The following is a 13,491-nucleotide window of genomic DNA, read 5'->3' as shown; positions in this document are numbered from 1 at the left end:
TGACATAATTTCAGAAAATGTTGCAACAATAGTATAAAAAATTTCCAGTACAGAATGCACCCAGATTCTCTAAATGATAACATTTTGCTATATCTGCTTTATCCTCTCTCTCTCTCTCTCTCGCTTACTTTCTCTCTCTCTCCTTCCTTTTCATCTATCAGTTTATATATAATTTTTGTCAACTATTTAAGAATAAGTTACTGATACCATATGATGCTCTTTATTGCCACATACTTCATAGTATATTTTATAAAAACAAGGAATTTTCTTATATAACCATAGTATCATCAAAATCAGGAAATTAACATTGATATGATACCATTTATCTAATCTATAGATCCCATTTGGACTTTGCCATTTTTCCCAATAGCATCCTTTATAGCAAAAGAAAATCCAAGATCATGCATTGCATTCAGTTGTTAGGTCTCCTTAGTCTTTTTTAATCTGGAGGAGTACCTGAGTCTTTTTTTGTATTTTGTGACATGGACATTTGTGAAGAGTACAAACCTGTTATTTTGTAGAATGTCTTAGTGTCTGGGCTTGTCTAATGATGTTTCCTCCTTAGATTTAGATCATGCACTTTTGGCAGGAATACCACGTAAGTTAATTTTCAACCTTTCTTTTTATAAAGAACACGTGGCTTGTTTTTTAAACATACAGTCTGAGAATCTTTTAACCAGAGCGTTTAGTCTATTATACTAATTGTGATCATTGATATATTTATATTTATTACTTTGATGTTAGTTCTTGTTTTCTATTTATCCTGATTTTCCTATGCTTTTTTCCCCTTCCGCCTTATTTTGGGTTGATGGAGTTTTCTCTACTCTTTCTTATTCATTTTAATGGCTACTCTTAACCTTTTAAAATATAGATGTCACTTAAATCATAGAGTTAATATATATCTCAACCCTCTTCTCAGGTAAGGCCCTTAGAATCATTTAATCCAACAACCCCTCCCATTTTACATGTTTTTGTTGCCTAGTATTTTCTTTTACCTCAAAACCTAGACATTTTAATTGTGGTTTTTAGTCACTTACTCATTTGGGTTCTCCACTCCTTTCTGCATCTCAGTCTTGTCTTCTTCCTAAAATATATTATTTAGAAAAAGTTCCTTTAAGGTGACTCTGGTAGTAGTAAACTCTCTCAGTTTTTGTTTGTCGAAAAAGATATTTATTGTGCTTTTATTCATGACTGATGGCTTTACTTGATTGACGGTTATTTTTCTCCCAGATATTTGAAGATCATATTCCATTGTCTTTGAGTTTCTGTATTGTCATTAAAATTTCTACTATCATTTTTTTAAATGTGTGTGTGTAGGGTATCTTCTTTTTCTTCCTCTGGTTGCCTTTAAGTTTATAAGATTTCTTTTTGAAGTCCATCAAATTCACTATGATGTGTTTAGATGTGGTACTATCATATTTTATCAATTTGAGACGCACATTTTTCCATGTTTCTTCAAATCTGAGATGTGGATATGTCTTACAATCTATGGCACTTTATAGTCACTGTTGAACAGGCTATAGCAATTTCATTACCTAAGTATATGTGAACTTGATTATAACTGTTTTTTTTTTTTTTTTTTTTTTGAGACAGAGTCTCACTCTGTTGCCTGGGCTAGAGTGAGTGCCGTGGCGTCAGCCTAGCTCACAGCAACCTCAAACTCCTGGGCTCAAGCAATCCTCCTGCCTCAGCCTCCTGAGTAGCTGGGACTACAGGCAATCGCCACCATGCCCAGCTAATTTTTTGTATATATATATTTTAGTTGTCCATATAATTTCTTTCTATTTTTAGTAGAGACGGGGTCTCGCTCTTGCTCAGGCTGGTCTCGAACTCCTGACCTCCAGCGATCCACCCGCCTCGGCCTCCCAGAGTGCTAGGATTATAGGCGTGAGCCATCGCGCCCGGCCTATAACTGTTTATACTATTGTCATTTCATTTGTTGGTAGTACATGTTTTGAGTTTAATCACTGTTCAAATGTATTTTGAAAGATTACACCATTATTTGGCATTGAAATGAAACATTACTATGTATTCAAAAAAGCATGGAAATAGAGTAGCAAAGAAATAAGTTTTTCATTGGAAAGATGACTGCATTCCACCCCTTTTTGCTATTAACAATCAAATACTTTAAAATGAAAATAACCATATAATGGTGAAACTGTGTTACATTTTGTAACTGAGATAGGTTTACAGAGGTTGCTTATCACATGTCAAGCAATGCAACTGAAGGCAGGAGAAATTGAGCAAACTCTTTGGAATAGATGAAAGAAATTTCAAAATAACAAGAAGCCGTGTGAAAAAATCATGTTATGCCTCCTTTATCTTACAATATCAAAACATACAGAATGTGTATCAGTAGTTTGGCAGAAAATCCCAAGGACAGTAATGGAGCTCACTTTTAGGATATATTACATTAATGTTCTTAATAGCACAGAAGACAATATCGTGTGAAAAGCATGGACATTATTAATTGAAAAGTGATTCTGAAGTTTAACTCTAAATGTGAAGACTTCCTTTATATTTTATTGAGGTATAATTAAGATACAGTAAAATGCACAATATTAACTGTACAGTTCAATAATTTTTTTATCTGAGTTCTTTCATGTGAGTATCACCCAGATCAAGATATAAAACATTTCTATCACCCCAGGAAGTTCCTTTTGCTTTTTCCCATCAGTACCTTCCCCTAACCCACAGGTATTCTAACTTCTATACCTATGGATTAATTTTGCCTGATTTTGAACTTTATGTAAACTGTATATATTAATATAAAGGGCATGTACTCTTTTGTGTACTTATCATAATGTTTTGATAGTCATCCATTTTGTTATGTGTATCAGTTTTTTTAATTGCTGAAGTGTGTTCCATTGTATAAATATAATACAATTTGCTTACTTATTTTTCTGTTCACAGATATAGTGGTTATTTATAATTTAGGGCTTTTACAATTAAGCTGTTATGAATATTCTTGTAGTCTTTTATTTATATATTTTTTGGGTGGACATATGCACTCTTTTCTGTTAGGTAAATACATAGGAGTGTCATTACTAAGCCATAGGGTAGATGGATGTCTAAATTAATTAGAAACTACCAGTTTTATGAAGTGGTCGTACCATTTTACGCTCCCACCAGCAATAGAGAGTTCTAATTGTTCTACATCCCTGCCAACATTTGGCATTGTCAGTCTTCATAATTTTAGCAATTCTGTGATTCTCATTGTAGTTTTAATTCACATTTCCTTCATGACTAATGATGTTGAACATCTTTTCAAGCATCTTTTCATCTTTTATGAAGTATCAGTTCTAGTCTATTGCTCATTTAAAAAAATTGCTTTATCTTTTTATCATTCTAAATTCAGGTCTTTTAATGTATTTAGTGTTTTTTCTCCATGGCTTGCCTTTTCCCTTTATTAACAGAATGTTTGATATGTAGAAGCTTTAAATTTTAGTGAAGTACAATTTATCCATTTGTTTTCTTTTATTATAGTGTCTTTTGGGTCCTATCCCAATATCATGACTATGTTCACCTATATTTTCTTCCAGAGAGGTTATAGTTTTACTATTCTATTTAGGTCTATGATCTATCTTTAATTAAATTTGTGTATGCTGTGGTGTAGGAGATCATGGTTCTTTCTTCCCACATAGGGATACATATTTTCTTCATTACCTTTTATTGAAAAAGACCTTCTTTTCCCACTGTATTGAATTTGTGTCATTGTTGAAATTGAATGAGAATCAAATGGGTCTTTTTCTGCACCCCCTGTTCTGTTCCATTTCTTTATCTACCATAATGCAAAACCACACCCTAGGTAACTACTCTTTCATGATAGTAAGTGGAGATATTTTGGAAGTTCAATGAATTTATTTTGCCTAACTTTTCATGTATGCATAAGAATATTTGGTTAAAAAAAATCTGGTTAAGTAACTCTAAAAGAGCTCTTTTAGTAATAATGAAATAAAAGTTTTAAGTGATAGATTATACTACTATAGGTTAATCTTAAGTTTATTTTCCCCCAAGTGGTGTATAAAATAGTTGTAAGATAATAACAAATTTGATAAAGTACAATAATTTTATTAGCATACCTAATGTTTGTGTTACCTGAATGCAGATTCACATCTTTTATTAATTATGGGAACATTCTGAGTCTTTATATTTTCAAATATTGTACCTTCTGTTTTCTCTCTTTCTACTTCTTAAACATCTATTGGATCCAGTATGGACCTGGTAATTCTATCCTTTGTTAATCCCTCTTTTATAATCTTCATCATTCTTATTTCTTTCTGCTGCATTTCTGCATTCTTATTGATTCTTGGGTTCTACCTTTGAATGCACTTTCTCCTCAGTTTGATCTGATTTTCAGTCCATCCATTAAGTTTTTTATAATCACCATAATTTTTTGTTTCTAAAAGTTCTGTATGAATTTTTTCCATAAATGCTCAGGTTTCTTTATTTCTAGTACAGTCATACCTCAGAGATATTGTGGGTTCATTTCCAGACCACAGCAATAAGGCAAATATTGCTGAAATATGAAATTTTGCTTTCTCGGTGAATATAAAAGTTAGCTTTACATTACACTATTGTCTATTAAATGTGCAATAGCATTATGTCTAAAAACAATGTACATACCTTAATTAAAAAATACTTTGGTGCTAAACAGTGCTAACGATTATCTGAGCCTTCAGCAAGTTATAATCATTTTGCTGGTGGAGGAAAGGTCTTGCCTTGATGTTAATGGTGGTTGCTGAAAGGTTGGGCTGGCTGTGGCAATTTCTTAAATTAACACAACAGTGAAGTTTCCTGCATTGATTGATTTCTTTTTATTTAAAAAAATTTACGGGGTACAAATATTTTTGGTTATGTGCATGAATTGTATCATGCTGAAGTCAGGGCTTTCAGTGTACCTATCACCAGAGTAGTGCACATTGTATTCAGTTGATAGATTTTTATCCCTTACCCCCTCCCATCTTCCTCCCTTCTTAATTTCCAATGTCCATTACTGCTCTTTATGGCCATATATATCCTTTGTTTAACTCCCACTTATAAGTGAGAACATGTGGGTGTTATCTGTTTGTTTATCCATTCCTGAGATACTTCACTTAGGATAATGATATCCAGTTCTACCCAAGTTGCTGCAAAAGACATTATTTCATTCCTTTTTATGACTGAGTATACTCCATGGGTGTGTGTGTGTGTGTGTGTGTGTGTTTTCTTTATCCACTCATCAGTTGATGGGTACTTAGGTTGATTCAGTATCTTTGAAATTATGAATATGCTGTGATAAACATTTAGGTGGAGGTGTCTTTTTGATAAAATAACTTCTTTTCCTTTGTATAGATACCCAGTAGTGGGATTGCCAAATTGAATGGTAGTTCTACTTTTAGTTCTTTGAGGAATTTCCATACTGCTTTCCATAGTAGTTGTACAAAGTTTACATTCCCACCAACAGTCTATAAGCATTCCCTTTTCACCACAACCACGCCAATGTCTTTTGTTTTCTTGACTTTTTAATAATGGCAATTCTGACAGGGGCAATGTAGTATCTCTTTGTGGTTTTAATTTGCATTTTCCTGATGATTAATTGATGTTGAGCATTTTTCATATTTGTTGGCCATTTGTCTATCTTCTTTTGAGAAGTGTCTGTTCATGTCTTTTGCTCATTTTTTAAGGGGATTACTTGTTTTTTTCTTGCTGATTTGTTTGAGTTCTTCGTAGATTCTGGATATTAGCCCTTTGTCAAATGTATAATTTGCAAATATTCTCTCCCATTCTGTAGATTGTCTGTTTACTCTGTTGATTATTTCCTTTGCTGTGCAGAAACTTTCTAGTTTAATTAAGTCCCATTTATTGATTTTTGTTGTTGCTGAATTTGCTTTTGGGGTCTTACTCATAAATTCTTTGCCAGCCAATGTCTAGAGGAGTTTGTACTACATTTTTTTTTAGAATGTTTATGGTTTCAGGTCGTACATTTAAGTCTTTACTCCATCTTGAGTTAATTTTTGTACATGGTGAGAGATAGGGATCCAGTTTCATTCTTCTGCATGTGGCTATACAGTTTTCCCAGTACCGCTTATTGAATAGAGATTTTTTTACCCAGTGTATATTTTTGTCTGCTTTGTCAAAAATCAGCTGGTTGTGGCTGTATTGTTTCATTTTGGGGTTCTCTATTCTGTTCCATTAGTCTATGTGTCTACCTTTATATGAGTACCATGCTGTTTTGGTTACTCTAGCTTTGTAGTATCATTTGAAGTCAGGTAATGCCTCTAGATTTGTTCTTTTTGCTTAGAATTGCTTTGACTATTTGGGGTCTTTTTTGGTTCCATATGAAGTTTAGGATTATTTTTTCTAGATCTGTGAGAAATGACATTGGAATTTTGATGGGAATTGCATTGAATCTGTACATCACTTTGGGTAGTATGGACATTTTAACAGTGTCAATGTTTCAAATCTATGAGCAGGGGATCTTTTTCCATTTGTTTGTGTCATCTATGATTTCTTTCATCAGTGCTTTGTAGTTCTCCTTGTAGAGATTTTCACCTCCTTGATTGAGTATATTCTTTGGCATTTTACTTTCTTTGTACCTACTATAAATGATATTTGAGTACTTGATTTGAGTCTCAGCTTGGCTGTTATTAGTATATAGAAATACTATTGATTTGTGTACATTGATTTTACAACCTGAAATGTTACTGAATTTATCAATCGTAGGAATCTTTTGGTGGGGTTTTTAGGGTTTTCTAGGTATAAGATCATATTCTTGACAAACAGAGATAGTTTGACCTTCTATTTCCTCATTTGGATGCCCTTTATTTCTTTCTCTTGTCTGACTTCTGGTACTATGTTGAATAGAAGTGGTTATAGTAGACACTCGTGTCTTGTTCCAGTTCTGAGGGGGAATGCTTTCAACTTTTCCCCATTAAGTATGATGTTGGCCATGGATTTGTCATATATGGCTTTTATTATTTTGAGGTATGTTCCTTCTATGCCTATTTTTATTGAGTGTTTTTATCATGAAGTGGTGCTGGATTTTATTGAATGCATTTTCTGCATCTATTGAGATTATCATATGGTCTTTGTTTTTATTTCTATTTATGTGGTGAATCACATTTATTGATTTGCCTGTACTGAACCATCCTTCCATTGCTGTGATGAATCCCACTTGATCATGGTGGGATATTTTCTTAATGAGCTGTCAAATTCTGTTTGCTAGTATTTTGTTGAGGATTTTTGTATCTATGTTCATAAGGGATATTGGTCTGTAGTTTCCTTTTTTTGTTGTGTCCTTTCCTGGCTTTTGTATCAGGGTGATACTGGCTTCACAGAGTGAGTTAGGCAGAATTCCTTCCTTTTCAATGTTATGGAACAGTTTCAGTAGAATGGGTGCCAATTCTTTGCAGGTCTGGCAGAATTTGACTGTGAGTCCGTCTGGTTTGGGGCTTTTTTTGTTGGGAGAGTTTTTATTGCTGTTTTCAATCTTGATACTCCTTATTGGTCTTTTCAGGATTTCTATTTCTCCCTGATTTAAGCTTGGGAGGTCGCATCTTTCCAAAAATTTATCTATATCCTCTAGATTTTCTAGTTTGTGTGCATAGAGGTTTTCATAATAGTCATGGATGATATTTTGTATTTCTCTTGTATCAGTTGTAATGTCTCCTTTTTAATTTCTGATTGAGCTTATTTGAGTCCTTTCTCTTCTATTTCTGGTTAATCTAGCTAGAGGTCTATCGATTTTGTTTATCTTTTTAAAGAACCAAACTTTTTGTTTCCCTGATCCTTTGTATTGTTTTTTTGTTTGTTTGTTTGTTTGTTTTTGGTTTCTGTTTTGTTTAGTTCTGCTCTGAGCTTTGTTATTTCTTTTTTTCTGCTGGCTTGGGTTTTATTTGTTCTTTTTCTAGTTCCTTGAGGTGTGACATTAGATTGTTAATTTGTGATCTTTCTGTCTTTTTGATGTAAGCCTTCAAGACTATGAACTTCCCTCTTAACACTGCTTTTTCTGTATCCCATAGATTTTTGGATGCTTGTATCATGTTTATTGTTCAGTTTGAAAAATCTTTTGATTTCCTTCTTAATTTCCTCATTGATCCAAGAATCCTTGTGCAGCAGGTTGTTTAATTTCCATGACTTTATATAGATTTGAGAGTTCCTCTTGGAATTGATGTCTAGTTTGATTCCACTGTGATCTGAGAAGATATATGGAATGATTTTGATTTTTCTGAATTTGCTGAGACTTGTTTTGTGGCCTAACATATGATATATCTTGGAAAATGCCCTAAGTGCTGATGAGAAGAATGTATATTCTGCAGTTTTTGGGTAGACTGCTCTGTAGATGTCTGTTAGGTCCATTTGTTCTAGAGTCTCATTTAAGTCCAATATTTCTTTGTTGATCTTCTGTCTCAATGATCTGTCTAGTTCTGTCAGTGGAGTGTTGAAGTCCCTAGGAATTATGATGGTGCTGTTTATTTCTTTGCTTAGATCTAATAGAATTTGTTTTATGAATCTGGGAGCTCCTGTGTTAGGTGCATATATATTTAGGATTGTTCTATCTTCTTGCTGAATTGCTCCCTTTATCTTTATATAATTTATCTTTTTGTTACCATTGTTGATTTGAAGTCCATTTTATCTAATATGAGTATAGATATTCCTGTTTGCTTTTAGTTTCCATTTGCATGGAATATTTTTCTCCACTCCTTTACCTTGAGTCTATGAGAACCCTTGTGATTTAGATGGGTTTCTTGGAGATACCTTATACTTGGAGTGTGTTTTTTCATCCATTCAGCCAGTCTTTATCTTTTAAATGGATCATTAAGACCGTTTACTTTTAATGTTAGTATTGATATGTGAGATACTGTTCTGTTCATCATATTGAATGATACCTAGTTGCTTTGTTTTTTCCCTTGTGCTCCTGTTTTGTTAGAGTTGTGAGCTTTAACTTCTGGGTGTTTTTATACTGGTGGGTGTGGATTGTTCTGTTCCACCCACGTATAGACCACTTATAAGCATTTCCTGTAGGGCAGGTCTAGTGGTGAAAATTCCCTTAGTGTGTGCTTGTCTGGGAAAGACTTTATTTCTCTATCATTTATGAAACTCAGTTTTACGGGATAAAAAATTCTTGGCTAGTAGTTATTCTGTTTAAGAAGACTAAAAATGGGACCCCAGTCCCTTCTGGTTTGAAGGGTTTCTGCTGAAAGATATGTTTTAGTCTGATGAGTTCTCCTTAGTAAGTAACTTGTTGCTTTTGTCTTGCAGCTTGTAGGATTTTCTCCTTCCCTTTGACTTTGGCCAGGCTGACAACTATGTTTTGGTGGTGTTCACTTTGTTATGAATCTTCCAGGTGTTTGATGTCCATCTTGTATCTGGATATCTAGATCTAGAGATCTATGAGGGAAGTTTTCCTCAATTATTCTCTCAAATTGGTTTTCCATGCTTATTGCCTTTTCTTTTTCTCCCTCAGTGATACCTATGATTCTTATGTTAGCTCACTTTGCTTAATCCCATTATTTCTTGCAGTGATTGTTCATTCTTCTTTTTTCTTTTTTCTACATTTTTAACTGACTGGCTTACTTCAAAATCCTTGTCTTTAAGCTCTGAGATTCTTTCTTCTGCTTAGTCTAGTCTGTTGTTAAAGCTTTGTGCTGTATTTTGAAATTCCCTAAATGACTCTTTCATTTCTTTAAGTTCTGTTATCTCTTTTGTAATATTATTTCTCTCTTTAGCGAATTTTTTGTTCATGTCCTAAATTATTTTTTGATTTCTTTGATATGGGTTTCTACCACCTCCTCAATTCCATTTATCTTACTTGCCATTCGTAATCTAAATTCCACATCTGTCATTTCAACAATTTCCTTTTGGTTGGAGTTCATTACTGGAGAACTATTGTAATCATTTGGGGTGTTGAGACAGCCTATTTTTTCATGTTACTAGAGTTTTTATGCTGGTTCCTCCTCATCTGGGGCCTCTTCTCTCAGCCCCAAACAGATAATAGACATAGTGCATCTCTTCTTCTCGCTGGAACCTCTGTTACTCAGTGATGATAGGGATGGAGCCCTGGCCGCTGTGCTTGGGTTCTAATCGAGAAGCTTGATCAGGCTGGGCAGAGCACCTGTGCAGGATAGAGCAGGTCCATGGGACACGGCACTCACATGTGTGGGCTTGGGCAGCAGCGGTGCTGGGTGAGTGGGCAGGGAATGCATAGGGTGTGTCATGGGTCCATGGCATGCAGTCTGCCCAGTTCCAAACATGGCAGCTGCACTGGCTCTTGCCCTTTGTCCTGCTTGGGGCCTCCCAGGTGGTGGTAGAATTGGTGGCAGTGGTCCAGCTGCCCTGATGGTGGGCAGTAGGTGCCAGGGCTACAGGTGTGTACTCTGCCCGGGGCCCGAGGTATAGTTGAGCGGGATCACTCAGGCCATAGCAGCAGGTGCTAGGCCCATGGTCTCCTGTTTTGCCTAGGTCCCCTGGCAGTGGCAGCAGCAGGGGTGCAGGTCACTTGCTCATGGGGCATGCATGAGCACCGGGACTCCCTGTTCTCTCCCTGCCAGGCAGGGGCAAGGCGGGGCAGCAGTCATAGATAGATCTGACCCCTGGGCAGAAGTAGTATTCCAGGGTTGGGATGTCACAATGGCCCATCATTCCAAAATAATTATATCATGTTTTTTGGATAAGCATATTATTGAATGCTAGCTCCCCCAAAATGCCACCAGAATAATCTGTTGATAAAGCAACAGTGAGATTAATACTTATTGGCAAGTAAAAGCATACTATCTTGACAAAGTCTTGGTCAAGGGCAAAGGCAGGAGATTTATTTTTAAGATTTCTTAGAGTTCTGGTATAGGATGGTCCTTTCAATGCAGAGGCTTAATTAAAACTGATAAATTTATGTTATAAGAGATTAGGATTGGTTGACATAGGAAGGTGAGGTTTTCAAAGTGAGTCTTAAACCATGATGTTAAAGTTTTGTTTTCTCTGGGGTTAATAACTGTCTCATTTTCTCCATTAATACAGGGTTTTGTTTAACTATCATTAATTAATATTTAAACTCTCCAACAGAACTCTAAAATTCCTCTTTGTGTGGGCAAATATGTCAGGTAATCTATGTTTCATTTTCCTTCCTTGGAGATATGCCTCTTAGGGCCTCCTATCTTCTGTCTCTAATGTAGACCGGTTGCTCTTAGCCCTGCTATACAGATGTCATCCTTGTATTTCTCTTTGCTTCTCTTGAATGGTGAATCTTACTCTTTGGATCTTATGTGTTAATATTTTCTATCTTTTGTTTACTCTTTCATATTAGAGAAGCCATCCTCTAGTAGTGTTATACAAGTCCTTTTCTATAAATAATCCATGTAAATAATTGATATCATGAAAATGATGTTTTCTTTTTGTCTATTTGTAATGCTAGAATTTATTACAAAAGTATATCTCCGAATTGCTAGAAAAAGTTACCATTTTCTTACAGATGAAATTTGGAACAATAGAAAATGATTGTGGGTAATTTTGCTTTTTAAAGTTCTAGAAAGGCTATCTATATAAGTGGCTATAGGGATATATGTAGTTGAATTCCATATTTTAGTTTTTCAATTTGTTGTGAATATTTTTTGTAACTATCAGGTAATGATGTTTAATAATTTTGAAAATTTGGTAAAGACTCATAAATTTTGTTTCATAAATAAAGATAAATACAAAACATATAATTTTATCAAATTAACTTTGAAAAACCTTTTCTCAAATAATTACAGACTGATGTAATTTGAGTTTAGATTTTAATTGCAAAAATTATGTCTTAAAAAGTGTCTATAGTCTCTGAAGCTGGTGTGCTGGAGCTCAAAAAGTCAAGTGTATGTTTTTAAAAAGACACCTTGATTCAAAGGAGATCCAGGCTACTGTCTCTCAGTTTCTAACATTTGGGTGTCAGTAACAATGCTGACAGGTAGATTCTAGGAAGAATTTGGAAGAAGAGAGTCCCAAGAGTACAGAGAGGGCTCTCAGTTAGGCTATGACTTCATGTTTCTAGGAACCAGATAGGCAGCAAGCTACCATTACCTTTGGAAAATAGGGCCCTGGAATAAAGTGGGTCCTACCACTATTCCATCACTCTTCCCCAATTTTTGTGCACATCAGGGAGATGTGGCTGAAAGAAATGATTCAGGAAGTCTGTTCACATATAAAGCCTATCACCCACTGAGGGAAATTTGGCTGCCTTCCTGTTTTCTACAGACCTATTCCTTGACCATGAAAAGCTCTAAAAATCACTATCTCACATCTGTCGTACAGGCTTTTTAGGGATCGTTATGAGAATAATGATGTCCAATGAATGGACTGCATAGCCACTGTTTTGATCATGGGCAATGGTATGCATTTTACACTATTTAGGATCCGAGGGATTGAGAGAAGTTTGGAGAATAGGATGGAGAAGGCAGGAGAACATCTTAAGCCTGATTCATTTCTCCTATGCTCTCTCAAAAACCATTAAGAAGTGGCTCTGCCACAATTCTATCACTTTTATATTTTCTTTGTTCAACAAGCTTTTTAAAATGAATAAATGTAGCATTTTGGAAAAGATAGGCTTGTCTATAATTTTAATGCACTTGCCTAAACTCTTACTGAGGTCTTAGAAATAGTAATTTTTAAAGGGGGGAAGGAAAGGAGGGAGGAAGAAAGATGATGATTTATGGAAACAGTAAGACAAATTTTGATTTAGGTTTACGTATTGGTCACAATAATATGTAAATATATTTACATTTGTATTATTTAAATCATATAACTGGGAATTACTATACATGATACTATCCTTAGTGATAAAAAACATTTTATATGAGAAGTGGCGGTATGTAATATTTTAAAGAGCAGAGCACTGGAAGGCAGAATGACTAGAATCTTGTCCTGTCTTAGCCTCTAGGACAGTACGCACTGCTGGGCTACCTTCCCACCCCACCCTCCTCCTGCCCCCGCAGCAACCTCAACTGTTCACGTTTCCTCATGTGAATAATGAAGTTGTAGACTGGGTAATTGCTAAGCTTCCTCTCAAGATTATGTTATCATGTTATACATTTCAGAAGGTTTGTGTGTTTTCACTTAATGAAATAAGGTAGCGTTACTTGTATTTTGTGATTTTTAAAAAGTCATTCGGGCGTAAACATTTCAGTATTTGTGAAGGGTAACTATTTAAACAGCAGTGGTGTCCTTTTTGGGGTGCCGTAAGTAAATATAACAGGGTAGATTTCCCTTGCAAGAAGCTCTTGTATGTGCTTAGATTGGAAATTGCCCTTACAGTGCCCTTTGGTGACATTTTTTATGATCTATTTTTAGTTTTATGGGGGGAATTGTCAGTGTATTCTTTCATTTGTAACCGAGTGGCATATTTCCTAAGGTTTGAGAATAGTGAGGTAAATAGCTTTGAAATTCTCACTATTGTTTAGAAGGCTAATTGTATAGATTTAAAATTTAAAGCTTTTGAATGGCTTCTTTTTAAAAGTGATTTTTACCAAATGTTTAATCATACTG

The 13,491-nt window shown here is 34.9% G+C and overlaps 1 protein-coding gene across 4 annotated transcripts in view; it reads left to right on the top strand.

Moving 5' to 3' along the window:
* Nucleotides 1–13,491, top strand: part of LRRC49 (leucine rich repeat containing 49) — a 129,942-nt gene that overhangs the window by 31,536 nt on the left and 84,915 nt on the right. The window lies entirely within an intron of this gene.

Source organism: Eulemur rufifrons, chromosome 2 (genome assembly GCF_041146395.1).
Source record: "Eulemur rufifrons isolate Redbay chromosome 2, OSU_ERuf_1, whole genome shotgun sequence".
Classification (NCBI taxonomy): Eukaryota; Metazoa; Chordata; class Mammalia; order Primates; family Lemuridae; genus Eulemur; species Eulemur rufifrons.
This window is presented reverse-complemented; position numbering and strand designations above follow the sequence as displayed.